This window comes from Podarcis liolepis (genome assembly GCF_965112155.1).
Source record: "Podarcis liolepis genome assembly, chromosome: 3".
In the NCBI taxonomy this organism is placed as follows: domain Eukaryota; kingdom Metazoa; phylum Chordata; class Lepidosauria; order Squamata; family Lacertidae; genus Podarcis; species Podarcis liolepis.
Window position 1 is genome coordinate 32,567,713 of NC_139557.1, and position 17,883 is coordinate 32,585,595.

Here is a 17,883-nt window from a genome sequence, read left to right on the forward strand (position 1 = left end):
GTATGCATACTAGGAGAAGGGTTGTCTGGTTCTATTTCATAAGTTGGTGAATATTTCCAAATTCAATATGGCAGACCTGTACAACTTGTTCACCAAGCCAAACATAGATGGCCAACCCTGTATGAAAGCCTTGAATTACTTCCTATAAGCCCTGCTGTTTGAAAAACCAAAGGAGTTGAAAGCACCTGACAGGTCATAGCTCATGGGTTGCATTCTGTTTGATGGCTTATAAAGTTTTGCAAGTCTGAAAAAGGAATATCTAACTGCATATCTAAAGCTCTCCAAGCTTTCAGCTGTGCTGTTAATTGATGCTTCTGACTGATGCAGATTCTTTTTCACAACTACAGTATAACCATTTATAGCTCTGTCATGCTTCCATTTCATTAGGGATGGGTGAATCTGTCAATTTCACTTTCTCTCAGCCTCTAATGTTTCCAGCCTTAAATTCAGTTTGCCACATTCCAGCACCAATTTGAATTTTTTTTAAATATATAAATGCCATCACGTAAATGTTTCAGTCTCTTTGTGTGCATTTCTCCTAATGCAAACATTTTTGTATGCTGCCTTGCATAATGCACACATTCCCCCTGAAGGAATTTCCCCATTACAATACTTTTTGGGGGATGCTATTTTCACTAATAAATGCATTTTTAGGCATACTTTCCCTTTTCTGGTTGGAGAGCTGCATTGTAAAATTCAGAGAGGCGCAAATTGCCAAGGACAATTGCGTTTTGAATCGCAAATGGATTCAGGCATTGTTAATTGGGTAAATTGATGTTAAAAGCAAAGCAAACCACACTTCTCTCCATCCCTATTTTTTGTTCCCTATTTCTAAGCAATGGTCAAAATCACAAATTGTTTCTAATGCCAGTGCCAAGTACTCTCAAGATCCAAGTTCTCTATAATTATAGTGTGTATGTATCTATAATCTCCTCCAGAGGTCACCATGCATATCCATTCCCCCAAACCCTCATAGGATAACTTTAATGCTTAAACCTTTCAATGTTAGTTGTTGATAAACAGTTGGTAAGGCTTGATGGCAAATTATCTCTGTAGCCCCACTGCACGCCACAGATTACAGATCTGTGCAATCCTATATATGTCTCAGCATCTTAAAAAGCAGAGACATCACCTTGCCAACAAAGGTCCGTATAGTGAAAGCTATGGTTTTCCCAGTAGTGATGCATGAAAGTGAGAGCTGGACCATAAAGAAGGCTGATCACCAAAGAATTGATGCTTTTGAATTATGGTGCTGGAGGAGACTCTTGAGAGTCCCATGGACTGCAAGAAGATCAAACCTCTCCATTCTTAAGGAAATCAGCCCTGAGTGCTCACTGGAAGGACAGATCCTGAAGCTGAGACTCCAATACTTTGGCCACCTCATGAGAAGAGAAGACTCCCTGGAAAAGACCCTGATGTTGGGAAAGATGGAGGGCACAAGGAGAAGGGGATGACAGAGGACGAGATGGTTGGACAGTGTTCTCAAAGCTACCAACATGAGTTTGACCAAACTGTGCGAGGCAGTGGAAGATAGCAGTGCCTGGTGTGCTCTGGTCCATGGGGTCACGAAGAGTCAGACATGACTAAACAACTAAACAACAACAACATATATGTCTACTCAGATGGGAGCCCCATTGAGTTAACTGAGACATAATCTCAGGTAGTCATATAGAATCAAAGGCTTGTAAAGTTGGAAGGGACCACGAGGGTCATCTAGTCCCACTGCAATGCACGATCTTTGGCCTAACATATACACAATCAGCCTATATGTTATCTACTATTCAATCAGTAAATGTTATCCGGTGTGGTTAGGGATACACAAACACACACACACACGCTAAAACCAATAGGTAGGAACCCACAGCAAGCTTTCCCCATAATCAGCAGTGCTGTTACCATTTGCAAAAGGTGAGAAGAGAAACTGGACACTTTATCATCCTGCCCTTGACTTGAAATTGTACAAAGGGAGACTGACTGACATCCTCCCATGTTGAGCAGATTTTTACATTTTGCATTATTCATTCGAAAAAGTTGCACTCTTATCTATTTTGGCCAGAATAAGCAATCATCTTCTGCCAGCTGGGACTGTGCTGTGTTTATTTTTTTAAAAAAAACTTGGACCAGACCAGCTGCTCCCTCGCATTCTTGTTTCATATCTACATGGACAAACATCTTTCTCCTTTGCTCCAATTTTATCCTCACAGCATCTGTGTCAGGTAGGTAAGGCTGAGAGATGGTGGCTAGTTGGAACTGCTTTCCAATAAACTTCATGGCAGAGTTAAGAACCTGAGTGTCCCTGGTTCTAGCTGAACACTCTAAACAAGCCCTTTCCCCTATTGTGTCTTTCCCTTTGGGGCGGTTGAAACTTATAGTTCTAGTTCACAATTGCCTTCCGACACAAATAGTTGCATCCTTGCATAGGATGCTCACGACTCTCTTCCTTTATGGACTGAAGAAATATGTGACATAAAACGGTGTGTTATCTAGGCTGAAGTCCCGAAATAACTTCGTCTGCAGCAGGTTGAGGGAAATGAGCAGGTTCAGGAGATGCTGATCATAGAGGCTGCTAGGATATTTTCCTTGCTTGAAATGGAAATCAGAAGCTTAACACTGTGGGTGCACCTGTCCCAGCAATGACCCCAAAGCTGTAGCGCTCAGTGCTGCATAACATTGTGCAGACCCCATCCCTTTCAACGGACTTGGGGGTCTCTATGGTCTTCAGGGGCTAATGCAAAATGCTGTTGCCTATTGGGGTTTTGCTCGGTTTACTGATGGTTTTTCTTTTGGCCTTCTTTTTTGTTTTGACATTGCTGCTGAGTAGATGGTTTTATATTGCGTTTTATGGATTATATTTTAATCCAGTTTGTAAGGAATACTACTTCCAGAGGGCCACAGGCTCCCCATTCCTAGTCTAAAAGGATATTTCCATTTTGCCACCTGAGTGGCTCAGGCAAGTCTCAGGTGCAGAATATGATGCACAGAGGACCACTAGCCATAAGGGCTAGGTTCTCCCTCCACTGTCAAATTATCTATCTATCTATCTATCTATCTATCTATCTATCTATCTATCATCTATCTATCTATACCCCGCCCATCTGGCTGGGTTTCCCCAGCCACTCTGGGCGGCTTCCAACAAAGATTAAAAATACATTAAAACATCAGTCATTAAAAACTTCCCTAAACAAGGCTGCCCTCAGATGTCTTCTAAACGTCAGATAATTGTTTATCTCTTTGACATCTAATGGGAGGGCATTTCACAGGGCAGGCACCACTACCGAGAAGGCCCTCTGCCTGGTTCCCTGTAACTTTGCTTCTCGCAATGAGGAAACCGCCAGAAGGCCCTCAGCGCTGGATCTCAGTTATTCATTTATTATGCCTCTGAATACCAGTTGCTGGGAAGCACAGATGCTGTTGCACTTATCTCCAGCTAGCAGGGTGCTGGACTTGGTGGGGCATTGGCAGTGGTGAGTGGTAATTTTTTTGTAGGGAAACAGTTAGGGCCAGAGGTACCAGCTTGCAAGGGCGACTGGGAGGAGGGGGGAAAGTGTGATGTCGTGACATTGTGACATTGCATGCATGAGCGTCATGCTTCCCTTCCTAAGCTGGTCAGAAGCTTCCCAGGCTTGGGAAGGTGGTGCCAGACCTCTGAGAGAATGTTGGAGACTTCCTGCCTCCTTCCCAAAGCCAGTTGGGCTTTGGGAAGACGGCAGAAGGGCTCTCGCCCCCGTTGAAGCATAACACCTCCCTGCCTAAGCCAGGCAGAAGCTGCCCAGGCTTAGGGAAGGAGGCCCAGGCTTTAATACTTTAATACTCTAATTGTCCCAGAACATTGAGGGGACCAGCCTAGTCCCCCTAGTCCACTAACCTCACCTCACTGGCCATTGGTTTAAGCCAGCAGGCTCATTTTATGTTCTTATGTGAGGAAAGGTTCATACCAACAAGTGTTCGGGGGGGGGGGAGCAGTTTGAAGAAAAATATAATATGCATATGCTGTGACAATTTGTCACTCAACTTCAGCCTAGTGAGGGAAAACATGAGTCAGGATGATGACTCAGACTATTTCCTATCCCTGTCATTTTCACATGTGTTTATTCATATGCTTCTTCCTTCATCTATCCAAATTAATCTGCATTTTTTAAAAAAAACTTCACAAACATGCACATTCAGATATGTCAGTTTGCATTTTGAGCATATCTTATCTCAATATACACATTTCTGAATGCACTGTGTCCCAAAAGAAGCATTTATAACTAAATGTTACCTCAGAGTTTACATCTATAAACACATTTTCTGTACTTTCCTTTTTTAAAAAATGAGCATTGCAAAATCCAGAGGAGAATTAAATGGGTAAGATAACAACATTCTGTTCTGCCCACGAGTTTGGGAGCTGTGGATAAAGTATTCTTGTAATTAATTGACAAACTGATCTTACTTAGTTATTTACTAAAAACATTTTATCCCCTTTATCACATTGGCTAAAAAGGATCCAAGTACGTGGAGGAAGGGAAGAATTTGTTATTCACAGCGGGGAGAGCTGCCATGACAGGTAAAACCCTCCAGCTGCAAAAGAAGCCAAGGAAAACTACCAAGGTAAGGAACTTTCCACAAGGGAAGACTAAATATCTATCTATCATCTATCTAAGGGATGTGGGTGGCGCTGTGAATTAAACCACAGAGCCTAGGACTTGCTGATCAGAAGGTCGGTGGTTCGAATCCCCGTGACGGGGTGAGCTCCCGTTGCTCGGTCCCTGCTCCTGCCTACCTAGCCGTTCAAAAGCACATCAAAGTGCAAGTAGATAAATAGGTACCGCTCCGGCGGGAAGGTAAACGGCGTTTCCGTGTGCTGCTCTGGTTCGCCAGAAGTGGCTTAGTCATGCTGGCCACATGACCCGGAAGCTGTATGTTGGCTCCCTCGGCCAATAAAGCAAGATGAGCGCCGCAGCCCCAGAGTCGGCCACGACTGGACCTAATGGTCAGGGGTCCCTTTACCTTTACCTTATCATCTATCTATCTATCTATCTATCTATCTATCTATCTATCTATCATCTATCCCTTTACCTTATCATCTATCTATCTATCTATCTATCTATCATCTATCTAACACCTTTCCACTTAGAAACTAGTCAGAACCAGGTAAGCCACTGTCCACACTTTTCGCAACAAAAGTTCCAGTTGGGAAGATCTGTGACTGCATCTCAGAAGCAAGATTCATACAACCAGAGGAAGAGACAAGGGGATGATTGGGCCACCTTTGGTTTTGTTCTTCTCTTCACTGTGCTCTGACACATTGAACCAAATTTTCATTTGTCAGCTCATCCTACATCTGCATTGTTATGTTCTCTGCCAAATTCACACCTTTCTCTTTATGTTAGCTGTCATGGCATGAAGGATCAAAGACCATCAAATGCCAGGTCTCCCACTGAAAGCAGTAAGACACAGGCACACCTCTTCGACTGCAGAAATAGTTGTTTGCTCAATTTCATCTGTCTCTGAAAGCATTCAGCAGGGGGGATAGCTAAACAGCAGTTCTTTACAGTTGAAATGATTCACAAACTAGAGCAAATTGAATGTTTGCCTCTGGCAGATAACCTCTCTTTGCTTACTGTTCCCAGATTTTATGTGCAGAAGAAAGTGAGGGGAAAAGAAAATATTGAAATCTTAACTGTAGCTATCAGAACATTTCCCTACTTTTTATTTTTTTTGCACATCAGACTCCATTTATTTTGCAGGGAAATTTATATTATACTTTATATATTGTTTGCACAGAGGGTAGTTTTTGTTTTCTTTTTGCCTAGTATACTTGCAGTTTTTGGTCTTTCGTCATTACAGCACGTGCAAAATTGAGTTTCTGCTATAGTATAAGCCACAAAAATAAAGTAGAGCAAGGCTTTACATACATATTCCATGGAGCTGGTCTTTTTTATTTTTTATTTTGCATAATACCTAAGAGCATTAAGCTCGTGATATTACAACAGCAGGAATAAGCTCTACTGAGGCTGAATTCCATCTGCCTAAGTTCCTGCAGTTCCCCAAGATGCCTTCCATTTTTGCTGGGTAGTTGAGGACATAAGGCAAGTCTCCCTAGGATAGTGAGTGTCATTGCTGCCAGAAGTTGCCCAAGAGAGTAATTGCATTTTTGGGTTATAACCAGGGGGTGGGGTGGGGTCATCACTTTTGTGTCGTTTTGTTGTTGTTTTTCTTGGGTAGGGGGCTGTCATATTTTTCTCTAGGCTACGTCCAGAGTGAGACTTCCAGAAGGCAGTCTGGAGCAGTAGTTTCGTGCAGGGCTGGATTTAGGTTTGATGAGGCCCTAAGCTACTGAAGGAGATGGGGCCCTTTATATGTCCAGCTGTCCTTTGTCAACAACAAATTGCTGTCTGAGGGGTTGTTTTTAAAAGTTTGTAAGGTATTAATCCATTTTGCATTACTTTCTATGGGAAAGCGTGGCTTGGTTCTGGAACGCTTTGGTTTTGGAACAGACTTCCGGAAGAGATTAAGTTTGAGAACCAAGGTATGGGACCACTGTATATAGAAATGAGCAAACCAGTGATATTTTAGGGAGCAGGCTACATGATAGGGGTCTACACAACACAACACAACACAACACAACACAACACAACACAACACAATACAACACACTGTTGCTGTATGTAGATTTTATTTTTATTTGTTTTTTATCTCATATTTTGGAAATGTACATTCAGTTTTTTTCCTTTATTTTTTTGGGGGGCCCCCAAGAGAGTAGGGCCCTAAGCTATAGCTTGTTTAGCGTATATGTAAATCTGACACTGGTTTCATGCCTTGGAGTGTGAAATCCAGCATGAAACTGTGCCCTTCCTGGGTGGGAGACAGTGGAGAATGGCAAGGTTTGGTGTTTTATAAAAAAAAGAATCTGGGATAAGAGTTGTGGTGTGAGCCATGTCCAATATTTTTCTTTGTATATCCTCTCCATTGGCGTTGGGGGGATTTACCCACCAAGGGTCATGGCAGGCGGCCGGGTTCCCCCCTGCACAGGCGGGCGGGTGATACAGCTCTGTTTGGCTCAGGGGTGGGGGGACATTCTGGTGGCATAAGCAGCTTGTCCACCCTGGGTGCCAGCAACCCACGCTGCACCACTGCTCCTAGTTGATATCCCCTGAGGTTCACCTTGTTGTAGCTTCCAAGATTTAGGCCAGGGATACTGTGTGTCTAGCCAAGGTCAAGTGAGGGATGGAAGTGAGCCTGCCATCCCTGAGATGGTAGGATGGGTGGGTGGGGGGGAGAGAGAAACAGAGGGGGTCAAAGTTATACAGGGGAGAGGAGGGGGGCTGGTTACATCATAGACCTTGCCCCCTCTGCTTTACAAACAGAGAAACAAAATGGGAAAGAGGGAGCGAACAGAGGGGAGAAAGAAGGAGAAGGCGAGACACATAGAGGAAAGTGTTGCCCCCCACCCCACCCCACAGCTAGTGCCACTCCAAATATATTTGGCTTCAGCCCTGTCAACCCCCAGTCCCTGAGAGAGCACCCCCCAAAAAAAGAATGCTGATTTTGACATAATGAAGGTTTCCTATCCCTGGAACACACTGACTTCAAGACAAGTCCATATCAAACCACACCCTTCTTCAGTAACATTAAAAAATCACCCCAAATAAACAAAAAACCCATACAGTGAAGTCCAAAGATTATGGGCCGATCTAAATCCAGACACCAGCAAAAAATGAAAATAAAAATTCATTCAAAGAGCTGCTGCTTTGACCATTGCCATGGATGTGTTTGTATGAATCTGTGTGCACATTCTGGAATTAGGAGGTGTGGTAGAATTTCAGGTCAGGGAACAACAGAGGTATCAGAAGACCCCTCTAAACAGCAGCTTGTACATATGCTGTTTACTCTAAGGTAGGCCCCACTGTTATGTATGTCATGGCAAAAGGATGCTTAGGACTGCAGTCCCCTTGGGACTTTTAGGCTTCACTTCTTCAGACACTTACATCGGAGCGAGCCCTGTTAAATTACTTCTGAGTAGACATGCATACAGCTGTTTGGATAATTTATTCCCCACCCACCTTTTTCCCAGTAACCCTCATATCCATTGTGCTTTCCTATTTTAACGGGCACTGTGCTGCGTTTAATTATAGGCTATGTGAGGCTCGGTTCATATCTCCTCTCGCCCCCTGCTGCGCTCGCCTCCCTCGTCCCAGATATCTCCACACACATGTTGTTTACACTCGCTGATTATGCAGCAGTCACATAGTAGCAATTGATTAGGAGTCAATCAATATCACAGCAATTGGCAGGGACCTACAGAGTGCTAGAGCATTGATTCACCTGCCACTAGAATTCACACAGCTGGCTTCCTTTTAGCCTGCTCTTTCCAATGAAGCAAGGCAGAGAGAAAATGGAAACTATTTATTTGTCTGTTTTTTTCCTCGTTCTTTCTTTTCTTAAAAAAACAGCTTCCTCGGGAGAAGTCATTGAAAATTTGTGTGTTAGGAGCTGCAGTGGTCAAAGTATGCAGTATTATGACTGCTATAGGTCAGCAACCAAATCGTGTATTTAAAGCATCACATTTAGGTTCTGGTTAGGGTGCAAATAGCTTCTCAAAATCCTAGTTATGGACAGAGAAACTGAAGGGGTCTTTTCAATGAATTTCCCCAGGGAAGAGGATAAATTCTCCAACATTTTCCCAGGGATCTGACTTCCATTTAGCAGTGGCAATAGTGCAGCTTTTTTCCTTTTCCCTAAGGTACTGTTCTGTTTTGTTTACCTTGCCACCATTTTGCATCCTCCACAATAAGATTAAGGTAAAGGACCCCTGGATGGTTACATCCAGTCAAAGGCAACTATGGGGTGCGGCGCTCATCTTGCTTCATGCCAGGGGAGCCAGCGTTTGTCCACAGACAGCTTTCTGGGTCATGTGGCCAGCTTCTGGCACAACGGGACGCTGTGACAAGTGCACAAGAGCACACAGAAATGCCATTTACCTTCCTGCTGCAGCAGTACCTATTTATCTACTTGCACTGGTGTGCTTTCGAACTGCTAGGTTGGCAGGAGCTGGGACAGGGGAATGGGAGCTCACCACCATTGAGCAGATTCGAACTACCAACCTTTCGATTGGCAAGCCCAAGAGGCTCAGTGGTTTAGACCACAGCGCCACCTGATCCCTACATCCTCCACATTACTCTGGGCCTGGCATCATTATGGACCATGGGTGGACGACAAAGCACCACACACAAAAACAATAGCAAATATATGAAGTATTTCTATTGAGGGGATTGAGGGGGAAGGGAAATGTGTTTTCTCAGAAAAATGGCCTTCTGTGTAATTTCTGCTCAGCACCAATAAGATCTGTCCCTGTCTTCCCGCCCCCAATAATTTGTCATATAGTTAAACTGTGGAAATGGCTCCTACCAGCTTGGACGGCTTTAAAGGAGGTTGAGTCCAAATCATGAAAGACATCAGTGGCTACTGGCCATGATGACTATGCTCTTCGTCTACTGTTGAATACCATTTCCTGGAAATTGCAAGTGGGCAGAATAATATTGTACTCTAGTCCTGCTTGCAGGCTTCATATAGACATCTCGTTGGCTACTTTGAGAGCAGAATGATGAACTAGAGCAAGCATAAGCAAACTTGGCCCTCCAGATTTTTGGGACTACAACTCCCATCATCCCTAACTAATGGGACCAGTGGTCAGGGATGATGGGAGTTGTAGTCCCTAAACATCTGGAGGGCCGAGTTTGCCAATGCCTGTAACTAGAGGAACCATTGGCCTGATTTAGCAAGCTCTTCTTAAGTCCTTACGTGTTTCTATAGCCATCAAAGCATGCACTTTGTACTAATGAGCACACTTGTGGCTGATTTTCTCACTCTTTATTTTTTATGCTGCTGCTGTTATAAACATCTGCATTTCATTATGTAATTTGTTATTACGATACTATTTCAGTAATTGTTTTTATTTTTATGTTGTATAGATATTGGATTATGTAGCGATTTTTGTGTTGTATGCTGTAAATTCCATGAAGAGCTCAAAAGTTCATGACTTTCCTCTTTTATGTCTCAGACAAATCCAAACAATTCTTTCTTACCCCCTCTTTCAGCACACACAAACAACTATCCTGTTTTCTTAATTTATTTACCATGCTCAGCTCGGCGATTGTCTGCATTCCTCATTCTAAGCCTCTCTCTCTCTCGCCTTCCATTTAACTCCCTACAATTATCTTTTTGTTTTAATTGCTCTGTCCAAAACTGAATGTGGGTTTCTCAATAAGGTCAAACTATTGTCAGGATTAATGGAATAATTACCTCATTTGTTTTACACAGGAGGCAGCTGCTAGGACAGCTCAATAAAACATTAGTCAGTTTTGCAACTGCTTCACATTGTCAATTCATATTTACTTGATCATCCATTACAACTCCCAGATCTTCCCTCAGGTACCTTGCCTAGTGACTGTTCCTCCATTCTCCATTTGATTATCCTTTCCAATTTAGGTTTGCCATTAGTGAAGTTTTCATTGATTTTCTTTTTTGAGGGGGCAGACACCTCCACTGCTGCAAGGCTACACTTAATTCTGCCATGCCCCAACCTAGTTTATACTCAGTTTATTTAAAGAGCTGTGCCAAAAATGTGAAAAACAACAACAACAAACAACAAACAAATGTTTTGAAGCACACTGTTTTGGGAACTCGTAATTCACATTGAAATGCAAACTGAATCGGATCTTTCCCACATCCCTATATGTTAATAGGTATCTGCATCCCAGTCGATTTGAGGTTTTGCAGGCATGTAACAGCACCTTGAATTTGGCCCAGAAATGAATAGGTACTCATTAAGACTCTTAGAAAAAGGAGGTGTCGTATGAGCAAACCAAACCATGGCAGTTAAAATTCTGGCAGTTTTGTTCCATATTAACTGAAGCATTCAGACCACCTTTAAGTGCAGTCCCAGTCAGGGCTGGTTCAGCTGCAGGTCAGCACAGGAACTCAGAGACGAGCAGTAAAGTTGATTATTTATTCAAAGAGACAAACAGAGAACTCCACCGGCAGGACTAGCCTGAAGACCGAGGATCTGAGCTCAGGACCTAAGGCTTCTCCACAGCAAACTCCTTCCCAACAAACTCCTTCAAGGAGGGTCTCTCTTGTGCCTTTTGCTGTGCTACACCCTCCTCGTTCTTGGGGGCAGAGTAGGAGGGGAGAGGAAGACAGTGGAACTGACGGGTTTCTGTGGAACTGTCATAGCCTCAGTTCTTCCTCCTCAGCCGCTTCTTTCTCACTTAGACCTCTTGCTTGCTCAACCTCCAATCCGTCTGCCCCTCCGCCTTCCCCTGAGCTGCCTTCTGTATCCTACCACCAGTCTCCTGGCTCGGAGCCTTCCTCCTCTGATGCTTCTTTGGTGGTTCCCCGGCTGTAGCCTCCCACCATTTCTCCTCATCTAGGCAGCCCCTGACTGTCCCATATATAACACATTGCAGGAACATAGATCACTGCCGTGGCCAAACTATCTTTGTTGAGAAGTGACCGCAGCTGGAGAACTAGCTGTAGATGGTAAAAGGCACTTGCTTTCACAAATGCTGGGTAGTCTCTTCTAGTGACTGGTTATAGGAGTACCCCCAGGCTGTGATTTGTGGAGAGTGTAGACCCCTCCCCCTCAAACAGGTTCAGCACCATCTCCCTCTACATAAGGACCAACTACCCATAGCACTTCCATCTTGGCAGCAATCAGATGCCTTGTATTGGACCTTCCCCAGTTCATTACCAATTCCAGACACTCTCATAGCATCACCTGATTTAGAAGGCCGGGAGAAATAGAGCCAAGCGTCCTCAGCATACTGATGGCACTTAACTCAAAAACTCTGGATGATGCCTTACAGCAGTTTCATATAGTTTTAAAAGCAAAGTGGAAATTTTAAGACAGGCCTTAAAATGGACATAGTATTTTTTCTGTGTGTTTTTTTGCTCTTTAGAAACTTTACCTACTTTCCAATTAAAGACCCATTTATTATTATTATTCATGCTACTTAAGCAAATGTCTGTGATTAAATATAGTTAGACACTGTGAAGTGACTTCAAATTTTCCTGCCATCTGACCTCTCATTTTCCCCCCTTGTGCCCTGAAGCACAGAGCATCCATTTGCTGTTTTCATTTCAAGCAGAGACTGAAGGAAAGTACCTATTTAATACTCAAGCTTTCTTTAACACTTCCTTTCTCTTCCTTTCTCCTTCCCAACCAGGAAGCATCTCCCCCTTCAACCTTTTCATCCACTGATAATAGCTTCTCATTTGGTGTCTTTTCTTCTTTTCTACTTCTTTCGTATCTCAAGCATCCTTTTATCCTAATCATCTATAATTTTCACTATTATTTCTATTGTGATAAATGGCTTTGAATAAAACCATTTTTATTATCAAATAACTTTTTCAAAAAAATATGCTGTTGAATAATGAGATCCCAGATTGGCATACTTCTGTCCAAGTGGCTCTGTAAAAGCAAAAGTATACCAATTAACAGTGAAATCCTATACATGCCTACTCAGAAGTAAGTCACATTGTGAAAGGCTATTGGATTGCAGGCTAGACAATTGATTGTGGCTTGCTACTGAATATTCATTTTTTGTCCTTTAAAGAAGGCTTTGAAAGAGTGTGATCCAATAATTGTAGAAATGGTTTTATAGGCTGCTGTTTTTTATTGTACACAGCTTGGTAGCTTCTGGCTATGAAGAGGTATATAAATCAGAAGATCAAAGAACACCAATAGCAATAATAGACTAAGTATACCCCCAACATATTTACTTGGAAGTAAGTACCAATGTCTTAGATAATATGACATTGCAGTCTCCACACAGACATGTTCCAATAGTCTGCTACAAACCAAATCCGGATGCAAAATCTTTGCAAATCATACAGCAGCTCATGCGCTGCTGGAATTCAGTCTCCTTGAGCGAATGCCATGTCTTGGCACACATTACACAGAGTAAAGTATCCGATGGGGGGGGGGGGAATTAACCTTGATGAGTTGCTGTTTACAGAATGAGGAATCTTCTCTGTAAAGGTTCCAGTATCGCTCATGTTCAAACCCTGATTATTAATACACACCAAAGAGCTTCTGGATGGTTTCTAGCAGTAGTTGCTGCCAACAATCAGTCCTGGATAGACAGTAATAAAGACGGATTACTTTGGAGTACATGACTGCATGGGGCCGGCGTCTCCCGGTTTCCATAATGGATTGCTCTGCTATTTACAAATGAATATTCACTGCACAATAGCATCCTTTACGTTGGCCGCAGGGAAATGTTTCGTGGTTTTATAAAGCAGGCATCTCCTGAGCTAATCGGCCTCAATGAGTTTTGCAGGCCCGCAAGACCACCAGATGACTCTTGTTCATTCATAACACTTTTTGCACATCAAAAGAAGAAGTGTGTCTTTCGCCATTCTCTCTCTTATCCAAGGCGGTTTATGAAAAGATAGTAAGGGGTGAGCTCTGCCAAACTCAAATTGGATTGTTCTGGGGATAAGCAAAGCAATTTCTCTCAAATTTGGGTTACCTGGGAATTGGAAGGTGAGTTGCGGGAGGAGCAGACCACTTCCACTTTTGCAATGGAACTCCCCTCCTTTTCTCCCCAATGGACCCCCCAAATATTCCTTTGATGCTTTGGGGAACACCAAAGAGCAAATTTGGTGGGAGTGCAGGGGCAAGTTCCATTGCACAAGCAGTTGTCATACAAGGAGGAGAGAGACTTCCTCAGCTGCTTCCTTAGCATAACCCAGAGGAAGATCATAAAGAGAGGTTCTGTATGGTCTCTTGACAGCAGCATTTGGATGGGCACGGAAACTGTTAATAGGGACATCCTTGCTGGTTTTGGTTCTGCTCAAAGTGCTTGAGTAGCCCATACACTGGAAGGCAGTGGTTGGGACTAACTGCAGGGAGGTCATAGGCAACTACAGCAATGATGAAGAAAGGACCTTAACTTGTATAATATATTTGGCTGTAGATAAATTACTCACCCATGCCCTTATTTAAGGATTCTGGGTCATTCTGGCATTGCCTTGCATACCCCATAGACCCTGAGTTCTGTTACACACATAATTTTGTTTCCCAATGGTCGCATCAGGGTTTGGCCTCGCTGTTAGGCAGAGTAAGGTGGGTTCCTCAGGTAACTGAAGTGGGGGGGGCAGCCATGGCAGCCCCCCACTGAATGGTTCTTTTTGAGTCCCACAGTTGTTTCCCTCTGCTGGATGAGGGAGTATATAAAGTATTTTTGGATGCCAATTTAAAACTATTCATAAAGGCTTTTTGCCAGGCCTTTTAGATTATGATATTTGGTTGAGTGGATTTTTAAAATAATAGCCTTTCCAGAGCATCCTAAATTGTATCGGCAGGCTCTATGAGTACTAGAGACGCCCCACTTCAAACAGTCACCCAGGCTCCATCTTGTTGAGGGTCCTAAAGATCAGGAAAAGTGAAAAGTGTTGTATTGGAAAGAACTATTGCCAAGTGTACCTCTGCTCTGCCTCATAACCTCTCACTGGAGGGGGAGACCATTTTTGCAAAGACAGGTAAAACAACTTCTCGGTTAATTTAATTGACAGAGAGGGTGAAAACTAGCTCCTGATTGAAATGTCCCTGCGTCACTCTTAGATAGGCCTAAATAACTGTTTACAAATACAAAAAAAAAGTCTAGTCCTACAGATTTCTTCTGTATTGGCTTTTAATTTCAGGCTTGATAAACCTGCTGATGGATGCATGTGCGATAGCCCTGCTTGTTAGTCACTTGATATTTCAAAAATGAAGGTACAATGCACTTTAAACAAAATGATGTTATGTGGGAGGCAGATCAGAAACTGGAGAGTATAAAAGGGAAGATCCAACAGAGCGTGCGATGCCTCCCCTCTCCCTTTATGTAGAAGAAGCCAGATTCTATCCCCCTTCGCTGTCATTCCACAGGCAGCCACTCCCCTGCCCAAGTTCAGCAACTTTCTTGGAGTGCCAGAAAGATGCTCATGCCTTGCAAATTAATAATCTTTCTTCCTCTCTCTCACAAACAAGGGCTGTGCCATTAGCAGCACACCTGCTTCCGAAATTGGCCATTACAACGCGACACTTTTCAGCAAGGAGTCCCAAGCACCTTATTGATTTCAAAAGAGAGGCATGTTTGATCAATCCAAAACTTCACTCAACACCCTCCCACCTACACACACACACACACACACATCCCAACAACACTCTGAGAGAAATAATCAAAAAATGAGATTTTCAAATTTGTATTTCAAACACTCATTTCTTCATGATAATAAAGAAAGGTCTTTGGCAGTAGCCCAGGTTATAAAGTGACGACTTGACGGAAATATGCTAGAACAAGCAAAAATATTTAGGGGGTCTGTTGATTTGAGCATATAGGAAAAGTGGAGGTCTCCTGTGATACATAGAAAAGCCCTGTTCGGAGAACATTCATGCTTAAGGGAGGAGCTGGATTGTGACCATTGACTCTGCCTCCATTCTCTATGCAACATATGTTAAGCCAAAGATTTGAACATAGCCTATGTGTACATATGCTCTATACTAATAATTTATTAATTATACCACAGCCCAACCACTCACAGGGAGTGTAGTGGAAGGATTGGGCCCAATCACTATCCCCGTTCTAGGATGTGGTTGCCACACAAAAGCAGGGGGACCATGTTAGAGTCCAACAGATACCAGGCCAGTTCAGCCTCTCCCCACCCAGCCCACCTCCCTCATCCTCTTTCAGGCAATTCCACAGATTACTGCTGGCAGGTAGCCTACCAGCCAAGAAAGCGCCCACCTTATCCAAACTAGGGATGCTGGATAATTCCAATGAAAAGAGAAAAGGAAATGGGAATCACTGCAGTCCATGTGTTCAGCTATAGTCAGGGATGGACATTAGTCAAGCAAATAGCATTGGTATTGTGTCACTCAGTTGTTGTTGTTGTGTTTAAGTCTGCAAGAGATATGCAATCAATGACTATTTAAAGATTGTTCTGACATTTCCGTTCCAATGAGATTCATGTCAGTTACTTATGTAATGTATATTAAATAGTGGCAAACGAGATAAATAATACAGTGGTACCTCGGGTTACATACGCTTCAGGTTACATACGCTTCAGGTTACAGACTCTGCTAACCCAGAAATATTACCTCAGGTTAAGAACTTTGCTTCAGGATGAGAACAGAAATCGTGCTCCGGCAGCGTGGCAGCAGCAGGAGGCCCCATTAGCTGAAGTGGTGCTTCAGGTTAAGAACAGTTTCAGGTTAAGAACGGACCTCCGGAAGGAATTAAGTATTTAACCTGAGGTACCACTGTATAGCATTTCACAGAAACCAAGCTGCAGCAGAATGGAAACAGTGCTGATTGTGACAAATTCAGGTCAGAGTGGAAACTGATGCCTTCTTGCATCCCTAGTCCAGACTGTTCCCAGTTCTGTTGACCAGTAACTAAGTACAGCATGCAGAACTCTTGCTTGCTGGTTCTTCCCTGTTTGTGACAGTTATATAGAGAGATCACCTAGAACAATTTGTGCCACTACAGATGTTTGCACCTTTTTGCTTCGGTATGAAGGACCTAAGTACAGTATGTGGGCAAGTTGTGGATTTAATTTTGATTTACAGCATCTGAAAACCTTCCCAAAAAATCAAACAAAAGGATTCTGTTTTTATCTACCTCCATTATGTCCCACAAGGCAGTCACAGTTCTCAAATTTATGGGCAGTACTAAAAAAAGAGAAGCTTTTCCTCTTTAACTATACATACATTTGGTGGCATGTCTTAATTCCTATCAACTAGAAGCCTTGATCAATTCTATTCAGCTTTGTTATACTAATACCTCCTCACTTTTATTCTCTTTTTCTAAGGAGGCACTGATGACCTTTCAGATGATCTCAGCAATGATTAGCTCTCTCCATTGAGCGGTATAATAAACTATACCTGACAGTTTCACTTTTCCTTACACCAAAGCAGTTCACCTAACATCATAGATGAGAATTTGAACTTTCTTGCTGCATTCTCTCAGCTGAAGGTATATGCCAGTGAAATAACAAGCATGCATAATTCTGAGGAAATGTTGAGAGACTGTTAAAAATAATGGGTTTATTTTTAATGAAAGGGGGATATTATTTCTGGGAGAGGTGTGTGTGTAATAACTGAAGTTCTTTGTAAATGAAGCATTATGTACTATTCTGGTACTTGGTGAAGTATAACAAGGGTAGTCAATATGGTGCCCTTTAGATATTGCTGGTCTACAACTTCTGGCTGGGACTGATGGGAGTTGGAGCCAATCAGCTCCTGAATTTGAAGGACAATAGTTTAGCTCCATTAATACAGATGGACAGACATACCTGTCTTTTACTGAGAAGCCAGTTCTGTCCCCAGTGCAGGCTGGTTTTAACAACAAACATGGCACAATTGATTGCTGTTGAATGATTATATTCTGAATTACATTAGTGACCCACCAAAAAGCTACATGTCACATGTGTTGATCTCTCTTCTGCCTTTGACTCCATCGACCAGTAGCATCTATGGATAAACAACTGCTGTTTCACATACTGAGCTCTAATATTGCTGGAGGAATTTGAACTGGATTTGTGGGATTTCCCCCCCTGAATACATATATATGAACTATTTACATCAAGGGGCATTAAAACAAGGGTCCATGACCCCATATTGTTTAATTTCTGCATAAATGCTTAGCTCCTCTTTCTCTCCCTCAATTGGAAGTCCCCCTCAAAAAATCATCTTCTAGAAAATAACTTTTTAATGTTATTTTTGACCCAAAGCAGGGTTGACTGCTAAGGATGTCAAGAATGTCATCTTTGATGTAAACTTTGGATTCCACTTTGCTACTCCAGGTGAGCTTCTGTTCTATATCTTTGTTTTCATAAGATTTTCCATCATAC

The 17,883-nt window shown here is 42.8% G+C and overlaps 1 long non-coding RNA gene across 2 annotated transcripts; it reads left to right on the forward strand.

Moving 5' to 3' along the window:
- The first annotated feature begins 2,149 nt into the window (after positions 1-2,149).
- Positions 2,150-17,000, forward strand: LOC310703471. Of its 2 annotated transcripts, none has more exons than XR_014524163.1 (4): positions 2,150-2,216; positions 4,484-4,590; positions 12,672-12,771; positions 16,843-17,000. It is a non-coding gene; the product is annotated as an uncharacterized lncRNA (long non-coding RNA). The 2 variants fall into 2 exon arrangements; XR_014524164.1 differs by lacking the exon at positions 16,843-17,000 and adding an exon at positions 14,692-15,190.
- Positions 17,001-17,883: the final 883 nt, after the last annotated feature.